Below are 11756 nucleotides of genomic sequence, written 5' to 3'. Positions count from 1 at the left end.
GTCTTTCATCTGCTGCTCCTGAATTGTATTATTTATGTTAACCAGAATAGAGAGTAAGGCATAGTAAGTGAGGTATTCTAGCAAATTCCTGAGCATGAGGAAGGAGGTGTGAGAACCTCTTGAATTTTTAGTTGGTTGGAAAAAAGCCCCAAGGTCTGGGACTTGTGATTGGTATCAGAAGTGGGGGCGGTCTTGCAGTACTGAGCCCTTAACCTGTGAGGTCTGATGCTAACTCCCAGAAGTTAGCATCACAATTGAATTAAATTGTAGAGCACTCAGGTAGTGTACAGAGAGTTGGAGAGTTGATTGTGGGAGGAAAACCTCCTCACTCATTTGGTGTCAGAGGTAGGCCAGATATGGTGGCTCATGTCTGTAGTTTCCGTTGCTTTGAGAGGCTGAGGCAGGGGAATTGCTCAAGGCCAGAGTTGAGAAAAGCCTGGGTAATATAGCAAGACCCTGTCTCTAATATATACATACATATATATATATATATATATATATTTTAATTAGCCCGGCATGGTGGCATGAATCTGTTGTCCTGTCTACTCAGGAGGCTGAGGTGGGAGGATAGATTGAGGCCACGAGTTCAAGGCTGCAGGGAGCTGTGATCGCATCACTGCCTTCCAGCTTCAACCTGGGAGATCTCATGTCTAAAAAAAAGAAGTGTTCTATGGGTAGAAACAGATCATAGCTGTCAACATGTTTGGCACAGAGGGAACTATTCAGCTGCCTGTTGGTACTCCCTTGCCTAATTTTGAAAGTAAATGAATGAATGCAGCACCCTAGTCTGAGAAGGACATGAAAACCATGGACCCAGGTCTCTTAGGGCTGAAGTCTGGATCACGTCATGGGTTAAGCTACCAAGAACAGGATAGAGAGTAAAGAATGGAGATTGAAAAGTAACACTTGCAACCTGGAGACCAGCAGGCTGTCACTCATCTAAGTAACCTTCTTCTAAATTTGCCCCAGGAAGATGGTTCTACTGAAATTCTGAAAAAGGTGCTTCAAGGACATGCAAGAAAAAATAGATCTGAGAACCTCACAGGGTAGATTCCTCTTTGTGGAATTTCAATTACACTTGGTTAGACTTTTTTGTCTGTACCGTAACACCAAGATGTTCTGTCACTCCCCTACCTTTTAAAAAAATTATCTCTTTTAAAATTGTGTTTAGTTTGGGTAAATTTTAAATTTTATTGATCTGTCTTCAAGAACACTGATTCTATAGCGTCAACTTGATTTGACTGACGAGCCTTTTGAAGGCATTGTTATAGTGATAATGCAGATGTTTAGTAAACAACTGTATTGACTATAATAATATTTTCTCTACTGACGTGTTAAAAATGAGTTTATTCTATAACTTTCTTTTATTGTACTGTCCCAACTGGGTGCTGCATTAAGGTTTTCTAGCCTCATAAAATACATTTGTAGCTTTTCCTCCTTATTCAATGAATTAGTTTTTATTATACAGAGATTACTTACTATATATGGTTTTTCGTATATGGTTCTCTAAATCTTTCGTGTAAAATTAACTTTTCCTGGTGTTTCTAGGGGGAAGATTCCTTTTTTTGAGGTGAAAGCCACATAACATACGATTAACCATTTTAAAGTGCAATTTAGTAGTATTTAGGGTACAATTCAGTGGTGTTTAGTGTATTCACAATGTTGTACAACTACTAGTTCTCTTTGGCTTCAAATTTTTTTCAATGCTTCATAAAAACACCCATAATCCATTAAGTAATTACTCCCCATTTCCCTCTCCCCACATCCCCTAGTAACCCCTAATATGCCTTCTGTTTTGATGGATTTTCCTATAATTGATAGATCATATAAAAAGAATCAAATATTATGTGACCTTTTGTGTCTGGATTCTTTCACTTAACATAACATTTTAGAGGTTTATCCAAGTTGTACCATATGCCAGTAATTTATTCTTTTTTATTATTAAGTAGTGTTTCATTCTCTGTAACATATCACAGTTTGTTTAGTCATTTATTCATTAATGAGCATTTGGGCCCTGCTATTTTCAGGCTATTACGAACAATTCTATTACGAGTTTCTGTGTGAACACATATTACCTTTGTTTCTTTTTCTTTTTTAAAGACAGATGGGGTCTTGCTCTGTCACCCAAGCTGGAGTGCAGTGGCATGAACATAGCTCTCTGCAGCCTCAAACTTCTGGGCTCAGGTGATCCTCCTGCCTCAGCCTCTTGAGTAGTTAGCACTGCAGATGAATACAGTGTGGACACATATTTTCATTTCTCCTGTGCAGATACTTAGGAGTGGAATTGTTGGGTCATACGGTAATTGTATGTCTTACCTTTTCAGGAACAGTCAATCTGTTATCCACAGCAATGACATCCTTACATGTTACTATCAGCAATGTGTAAGGTTCCAATTTTTTTCAGATCCTTGCCAACACTTGTTATTTTCCATTTTCTTGATGAAAGCCATGCTAGTGAGTGTGAAGTAGTATCACATCTTGGTTTTGATTTGCATTTTTTTAATGGTAGATGATGCTGAACACGTTTTCATGTCCTTGTTGGCTATTTGTATATCATTTTTGGATAAATATTTAAAAAATTCTTAGTCCATTTTAAAATTAGATTGTTTGTCTTTGTTGTTGAGTTATGAGTTGTTTTTTTTTTTTTGTTTTTTTTTTTTTTTTTTGAGATGGAGTCTTGCTCTGTCGCCAGGCTGGAGTACAGTGGCGCAATCTCGGCTCACTGCAACCTCCACCTCCTGGGTTCAAGTGATTCTTCTGCCTCAGCCTCCTGAGTAGCTGGGGCCACAGGCGCGTGCCACCACGCCTGGCTAATTTTTGTATTTTTAATAGAGATGGGGTTTCACCATGTTGGCCAGGATGGTCTCGATCTCTTGACCTCGTGATCTGCCTACCTCAGCCTCCCAAAGTGCTGGGATTACAGGTGTGAGTCACTGTGCCTGGCCAAGAGTTCTTTATATATTCTGGATATCAAAGCCTTATCAGATATATGACTTGTAAATATCTTCCTCCATTCTATAGGTTGTTGAGAAGACTTTTGACTAATGAGTAATAATGATTATTTTCTTTAGTGCTATATGCTTTTCAAGTTCTTTGTATCTTCTTTAGTCAATTTCATATTTTTATAGTAATACCAATTTTATTTATAAAACATATTTCTGTAAGGTTTATATTATTGTCTGCTTATAGCTTTAATGTCTGTTCTATCTGTTTCAATGACCTTTTAATATTACTAATTTATTTTTTTGAAGACAGAGTCTCACTCTACTGCCTAAGCTGGAGTGCAGTGGTGTGATCTCGGCTCACTGCAATCTCCACCTCCTGGGTTCAAGTGATTCTCCTGCCTCATCCTTTCAAGTAGCTAGGATTACAGGCACCCACCACTATGCCTGGCTAATTTTTAAAATATTTTTAGTAGAGATGGGGTTTCACCATGTTGATTAGGCTGGTCTTGAACTTCTGACCTCAAGTGATCCACTCACCTTGGCCTCCCAAAGTGCTGGGATTACAGGTGTAAGCCTGGCAAATATTCCTAATATTTTTATTTGTGCATTTTTCTATTGGGTAATGCATTCTTGGTTTATAAATCATCTCTCTTATGCCTTTGTTTTCTATTTTATTATTCTCTACCCTTAGTTATATCATTTCTTTTTTTAAAACTTTCTTTAAGTACTCTCTGTTTTTCTTTCAGTCTCTTAATTTGAATATCTAACCCATTATTTTAAAACACTCTTGTTTTATAGTAGAAATATTTCAAGGCTTAAGGTTTATCTATCTGTATTCTTTAGCAACCTCCTAAATTTTTTAAATATTTTGTCACTTCCAATGTGATTTCCTCTTTAGCCCACGAATTGCTTAGAACTATAGTTCTTAGTGCACAAATATAAATTTTAAAAACTATTTTTAAATCATTGGGAACTGTTTTATTTTATTTTTATTTTAAAAAGTTGTAATTTTTAATTTTTGTGGTACCTAGTAGGTGTATATATTTATGGGATACATGAGATATTTTGGAACAGGCATGTAGTATATCATAATTGCAGCTTGGAAAATTGGGTATCTGTTCCCTCAAGCATTTTTTCTTTGTGTTACAAACCAATTGTACTCTTTAAGTTATTTTAAAATGTGTGATTAAGTTATTATTGACTATTATTATAGTCTCCCTATTGTGCTATCAAATACTAGGTCTTATGCATTCTTTCTATCTTTTTTGGATCCACCAATTCTTCCCACTGCCCCCACAGCTCCCCATTACCTTTCCCAGGCTCTGGTAACCATCCTTCTATTTATTCTCTACCTCCATGAGTTCAATTGTTTTTATATTTATTTATTTATTTACTATTATTATTATTATTATTATTATTTTGAGACAGAGTCTTGTTCCATTGCCAGGCACCAGGCTGGAGTGCAGTGGTGCGATCTTGGCTCACTGCAACCTCTGCCTCCCGGGTTCAAACAATTCTCCCAAGTAGCTGTGACTACAGGCATGCACCACCACACCCAGTTAATTTTTGTTTTTAGTAGAGATGGGGTTTCACTATGTTGACCAGGATGGTCTCAATCTGTTGACCTAATGATCCACCTGCCTTGGCCTCCCAAAGTGCTGGGATTACAGGCGTGAGCCACTGCACCCAGCCTTATTTTTTAAATTTTAATTTAATTAAAAAATTATAGATAGGGTTTCACCATGTTGCCCAGGCTAGTCTTTAACTCCTTGGCTCAAGCAATCTGCCCACCTCAGCCTCCCAAAGTGCTGGGTCTACAGGTATGAACCGTCACACTCAGACCTATTTTGATTTTTAGATCCTACAAACAAGTAAGAACATCTTTTAACTAGGTTTAGAGAAAGTTGTTAATATAATATTATTTCTTTGATAGTTGTTGATTCTTTGTGACCTAGTTTGCAGTCAAGTTTAGAAAACATTCAATGTTGAAAAGACTATATATTCTCTGTTGGGTGCAGAGCAATTATATTTGGACAGTCAAAAATTCTGTAAATTTACTAATTTTTAATGTGCTTGGTATATTAATTTCTGACAAGTGTTCAAAAATATGCCACCATGATTTGGGATTTGAAAATTTATATTTAATTCAGACAGTATTTGTTTAATGAAATTTCAGGCCTTTTTATAGGTTAATATTTGTATTAGTTCATTCTCATACTGCTAAAAAGAACTACCTTAGACTGTGTAATTTATGAAACAAAGAGGTTTGACTGACTCACAATTTCACAGGCTTAACAGGAAGCATGACTGGGAGGCCTCAGGAAACTTACAATCATGGCGGAAGTTGAAGGGGAAGCAAGAACCTTCTTCACGTGGCAGCAGGAGAGAGCTCCAGTGAGGGGAGGTGTGTCACACACTTTCAGTGAGGGAAGATGCGTCACACACTTTTGAACCATCCGATCTCGTGAGAACTCACCACTATCACCAGAACAACATGAGGAAAATTGTTCCCGTGATTCAGTCACTTCCAACCAGGTTCCTCCCCCGACATTGGGAGTTACAAGTCAACGTCGGATTGGTTGGAGAACAGAGACGAACCGTATCAATATTAAATGCTTGTTATATCTTCCTGTTAGATCGTTCCTTTTATTATACAGTACTTATCTTAATTTCCTGTGATGTTTGTGCATTTAGTTCAATTTTCTTTGATGTTGAGTTGTTATATCAGCTTTATTTTGGTTAATAAATATCTGGAATATGTATTTTTTGTACCTTTATTTTCTGTGTGACTTTTTCATGTGTCATTTATAGTAGCTTACACCTGTATTTTTTTCCCTAGATCTCAATCAGATCATCTCTGTGATTTAATAGATGGAGTTATTTCATTTGCATTTGTTACTATTAATATTTTAGACTAATTTTTAAACTAACTTTATTTTTACTTTTGTTTAAAAAAGTCTTTATTCTTTGTCTTCCTCTGTACCTTTTTCTGCTGCTATGTTAACTCTTAGTTACTAATTATTTATGGATTGATAACATTAATTTTTTTTTCTTTCTCCTGCTTTTTTTTCAAGTAATATCTATCTATATTTTTAAGGGTTATCCTTATATTTTAAACTTTCATATTTAACTAGAACACTAAAAAGTAAGTCTATAGTTACTTAACATTCATATCCTCTTCCTGAGTAACAATCTTATTTATCCTTTACTAGCTATTATATACTATGCCTCTAGATCCTATTTTTCTTTAGGATGCAGGTTTTGATTTAGTTTTAAATCAAAAAAGTTAATATTATAGGTATTCATTTATTAAGTTTATCAGAACATTTTCTTACTGTCTATGCTCCCCAATGTTTATTTTAACCTTTGCATTCCCTGCAGATTTACTTTTCTAATTGCTTAATTATGTCCTAATGTAAGATCCGAATTCAGTTGGGAGCAGCGTAGGAATAAAACACTCTTCCTCTTTGTATTTCTGACGTTGTCTTTGTTTTGTCTTAACAATTGAAGGTACAATTGAAGCTGATTATGAATCTAAATACCATTTTCTGGAGGTTCAATTAGGAACATGCTCAAGTCTTTCAATCTGTCCTTTACGTATTTTAACAACTCTTTTAATTTTTAAGTTTTATTTCTATAGTGCATTCCGAATGAATGCCACAGAACAATCTATCGTTTCTCTAATTTTCACCTTGACTGTATTCAGTCTACATTCTACCCCATTTACTGTGATAAAGCTAAATGTTTTTAGATTTTATTTTAATGATGTCTAGTTTATCTTTTCCAAACTCTTTTATTTTTGTCAGATTGCTTTGTAATATTTTTATCCAGAGTGAATTTATATTATTTTTTTGCCTATCTTTCTCTGCATTACAATTTTTCAAGTGTTTGACTTTGCAGGCCCTTTTTGAATGAGATTTTTTCCTTTTTCCTCTTTCTAACAGTTTGTAATTTTCTCCACCTGGAGTTTTGGACCATTTGTTCAGAACTAAGTCGTATAATGGCATTTTGGAGCTCATTTTCCGTGGTTGGAATTGCAATATAATTTACAATTGTGTTGTTGTGTCTATGACCTCAGTAATCCATAGACCTGAAACTTCATTTAAGTTGTAGTCTTAGGCTGCCTTTGAGCAATTTTATTTTCATCCTCCTTTTACAAATACAGCAGCCCCTCCCTAGTCTTTGACTTCAAGTGGTAAACCTGGCTCAGGCTCTCTATAATTTTGTGTGGAACAAACACATTTTGTTCCTGTACCTTACGGGGCCAGATGCTTCACTCCCAGAGCTTACTTCCATCACCAAATCCAACAGGCCTTTGGCTTGAACCCCTCTCTGCTTTACAGGTAGGTTCTGTTTCTGATCAACAGAGATGTTTACATAAACATACACACACATGATATTAAAATATGTATATATAAAACACTATTATATCACGAGGTCAAGAGATCGAGACCATCCTGGCCAACATGGTGAAACCCCGTCTCTACTAAAAATACAAAAAAATTAGCCAGGTGTGGTGGCACACGCCTGTGGTCCCAGCTACTTGAGAGGCTGAGGTGGAAGAATCGCTTGAACCCAGGAGGCAGAGGTTGCAGTGAGCTGAGATTGCGCCACTGCACTCCAGTCTGGTGACAGAGCAAGACTCCGTCTCAAAAAAAACAAAAAACAAAAAAACACTATTATATATACATGCATGCAGTCACATATATATGTGAGCTATATAGATATATATGTGAGATAGAGAAATATTTTAAATAAAGCAGTACATATTTTTAAAATCTCTCACTTAATGCTTTTAGAATAAAAGATTTTTATAAAGCATTAGCTTACATCTTAAATTAAATTTCATTTATTTTCAGTAATTTGGTTAAAGTTTAAACGTGGAGAAAATGTACAAAATTAAATTATGCTAATGACTTAACTCTTAAATGTTATCATATTTCTGTTCCAATTTTTAAAAGTAAGTACTACAGATGAAGCTAATATTTGCTTAAACTATGACCTCAGGTTTATGTATTTTCTTTTTCTCTAAATATAGCCACTATCATGGCTTTGTGTGTGCCCATCCATTCCATATGCATATGATTTCATAAGCAGAGTTTTATTTTCTATTTTTAAATGTACTTAAATAGTACTATACTATTGATTGCTTCTGTGTCCCTAAGATTTATCCTTCCTGATTCTTATCAGAATCAACACCTTTAAATTTTTTTAATGTAATTTCACTATATTGATAAAATGTATATTTCTCTAACTTACAGTAAGTTTGTTTTAATTTTTTATTGTTACAACACGGTTACAATTAATACTCTTCTATGTGTCTCCTTGTGCAGATATCTGTAACTTTTCAGGGCATATACTTTGAAATAGAATATCTGGATTGCAGAATATTCTTAATGTTTTCCCCGATAGAGTATTGTCAGACTTTTAAAATGTTGCCAATGCTATCATACAAAAAATTTTTGAATAAGACTTTTTCCTTTTTCCTCTTTCTAATAGTTTGTAATTTTCTTTTAGTTTGCATTTCCATGATTAGAATAGAAATTAACACTTTTTCAAATATTTATTGCCGTTTAGATTTCCTGTTCTGTGAATGGTCCACTGATAATCTTTGCCCAAATTTTATTATATATATGTTTTTAAGACAGGAACTGATAGATGAATGTTCTTAGTGAGATATGGGTCCAGATGAGACAGAAAAAAAATGAGACACAGAAGAACCAGTAAGGAGATTATTCGCCAATTTAGACATGGACTGATGAAGTTACGCATATGGGTGGTAGAAATGGGTATAAAAAAGGGTCAAACTTTGAAGTACTATAGAGAAAGAATGATGAACCATGGATAATGAAGGCATTAAGTATATTTTAAAATTTATGTTTAAGGGGCTGGCATCTGTGGAGGTGGAGCGAGGTGGTGGAATAGAAAGCTCCACCACTCATCCCTTCTCTCCCCTGCAGGGAGTTTTTGACACCAAGTCAACTATCTACACAGAAATAAATAGCTTCATAAGAACAAGAAATCAGGTGAGCACACAAAATACCTGGTTTTAACTTCATATCCTTGAAAGAGGCACTGAAGACATAGAAAAAACAATCCTGAGTCACTGTCGCTGGGCTCACTCATCTCCAGCAGTGACAGTGTGGTCCTGAGAACCTCTCTGGGGCTAGGGGAGGACATCACAATTGTGAGTCACTGAGCTCAGTGCTGTCCTGTTAAAGCTGGAAGGAAAACCCAACCAAACTCAGTGGATGCTGGCTCACAGAGGGAGCATTTAAACCAGCCCTAGCCAGAGGGGAATCACCAATCCCAGTGGTCTGAACTTAAGTGCCTGCAAAGCCCCTCACCCATGGCCAAAGTGCTCTGGGTCTTTAAACTTGAAAGGCGGTCTAGGAGAGTCCTAGGGCTGAACAAGGCTCAGAGATAGTGGACTGGGGACGCATGCAACATACTGAGACACCAGCTAGGGAAGTCAAGGGAATGCCCGCATCACCCCTCCACTAACTGCAGGCTGTGCATCTAGTGGCTTCAAAAGAGACCCCTTCCTTCTTCTTGAGGAGGGAGGAGGGAAAAGGGGGAGGACGTTGCCTTGTGGTTTGAATGCCAGCTCAGCCGCAATACAATAGAATTCCAGGTAGACTTCTAAGGTTTTTGACTCTAGTTCCTCACTTCAGGATGGTACCTCTGGACCCACTGGGGCCCGTAGGACTTCGACGCCCTGAAGGGAAGGGTACAGTCCTGGCCGACTTTGCCACCTGCTAATTGTAGAGCCTCAGGGCCTTGACCAGAAAGGTCTGACCCAGCAAGGTCCTAGCGGTGGTGGTCACAGGGATGACTGTGTCACTCCACCCCTGCTTTAGGTGGCTCAGAACAGAGAGAGAGAGAGAGAGAGAGAGACTCTGTATGCTTGGGAGAAAGTAAAGGAAGACAACAAGGTTCTCTGCCTGATAATCCAGAGAACTCTCCTGGATTTTTTTCCATCAAGGTGATCACTCTACAAGTCTGCAAGAACCACAGTGTTACTGTGCTTGGGAGCCCCTAAAGCCAAAACAGCTTAGATCAGAACACCCAAGTCCTTTCAAATGTCTGGAAAGCCTTTCCAAGAAGGACAGCTGCAACTAAGCCCAGACAGTGAAGACTGCACTAAATTTCTAACTCTTCAATGCCAGACTAAGAATAAAAGAGAGAAGATAAAAATAAACACAATCAGAATTGAAAAAGGAGAGGGATTACAACTGATACTACAGAAACGCGAAGGATCATTAGTGGCTACGATGAGCAACTATATGCCAATAAATTGGAAGATCTAGAAGAAATGGACAAATTCCTAGATACGTATGACACACTGATACTGAACCACAAAGAAATCCGAAACCTGAACAGACCAATAACAAGTAACAAGATTGAAGCCATAATAAAAATTCTCCTAGAAAAGAAAAGCCCGGGACCTGATGGCTTCACTGCAGAATTCTACCAAACATTTAAAGGAGAACTAATGTCAATCTCACACAATCTATTTCAAAAATAGAGAAGAGAATACATCCAAATGTATTTTACAAGGCTAGTATTACCCTGATACCAAAACCAGGCAAAAACACAGAAAAAACCCCTATAGGCCAATATCTCTGATGAATATCAATGCAAAAATTCTCAACAAAGTAAAAACAAACATAATTGAACAATACGTTAGAAAGATCATTCATTATGATCAAGTAGGATTTATCACTGGGATGTAAAAGTGGGTCAATATGTTCAAATCAATCAATGTGATACATCACAGCAATAGAAGGAAGGATAAATGTTATATAATAATTTCAATTGATGCTGAAAAAGCATTTTATAAAAGTGAACATCCCTTCATGATATTAACTCTAAAAAATTGGGGATAGAAGGAACATACCTCATCATAATAAAAGCCATATATAACAGACCCACAGCTAGTATCGTACTGAATGGAGAAAAACTGAAAATCTTTCCTCTAACATCAAAAACATGACAAGGATGCTCACTGTCACCACTGTTAGTCAGCATAATGCTGGAAAGTCCTGGCTAGAGCAGTAAGAGAAGAGAAAGCTTTAAAGAGCATCTAAATTGGAAAGCAGAAGTCAAATTATCCTTGTTTGCAGATGTCATCTTATATTTGGAAAAACCTAAAGACTCCACAAGAAAACTATTAGAACTGATAAATTCAGTAGCTTTGCAGGATACAAAATCTACATACAAAAATCAGTAGCATTTCCATATGCAAACTGAACAGTGTGAAAAAGAAATTTTTAAAAATCCCATTTACAGTAGCCACAGATAAAATTAAATACCTGGGAATTAACTTACCCAAAGAAGTGAAAGATCTCTATAATGAAAATTATAAAACAATGATGAATGAAATTGAAGGGGACACCAAAAAAGAAAAAAAGAAGAAGGAACATATTCCATGTTTATGGATTGGAAGACTAAATATTGTTAAAGTGTTTATACTACTCAGAACAAGTTACAGATTCAATGCAGCCCTTCTCAAAATACCAATGAAATTAATCACAGAAATAGAAAAGATACCTTAAAATTTACATGGAACTACAAAAAAACCCAGAATAGCCAAAGCTATCCCAAGCAAAAAGAAAAAATAGCTGGAAGAATCACATTGTCTGATTTCAATTTATACCACAGAGTTATAGTAACCAAAACAGCATAGTACTGGCATAAAAACAGACACATAGACCAATGGAACAGAATAGAGAATCCAGAAACAAATACATACACTACAGTAAACTCATTTTTGACAAAGACATCAAGAACATACACGACAGAAAAGAC

This window comes from Aotus nancymaae, unplaced genomic scaffold (genome assembly GCF_030222135.1).
Source record: "Aotus nancymaae isolate 86718 unplaced genomic scaffold, 86718_ANA_hifiasm-v0.15.2.pri h1tg000011l, whole genome shotgun sequence".
Taxonomy (NCBI): Eukaryota; Metazoa; Chordata; class Mammalia; order Primates; family Aotidae; genus Aotus; species Aotus nancymaae.
Note: the sequence above shows the minus strand (reverse complement) of the source record.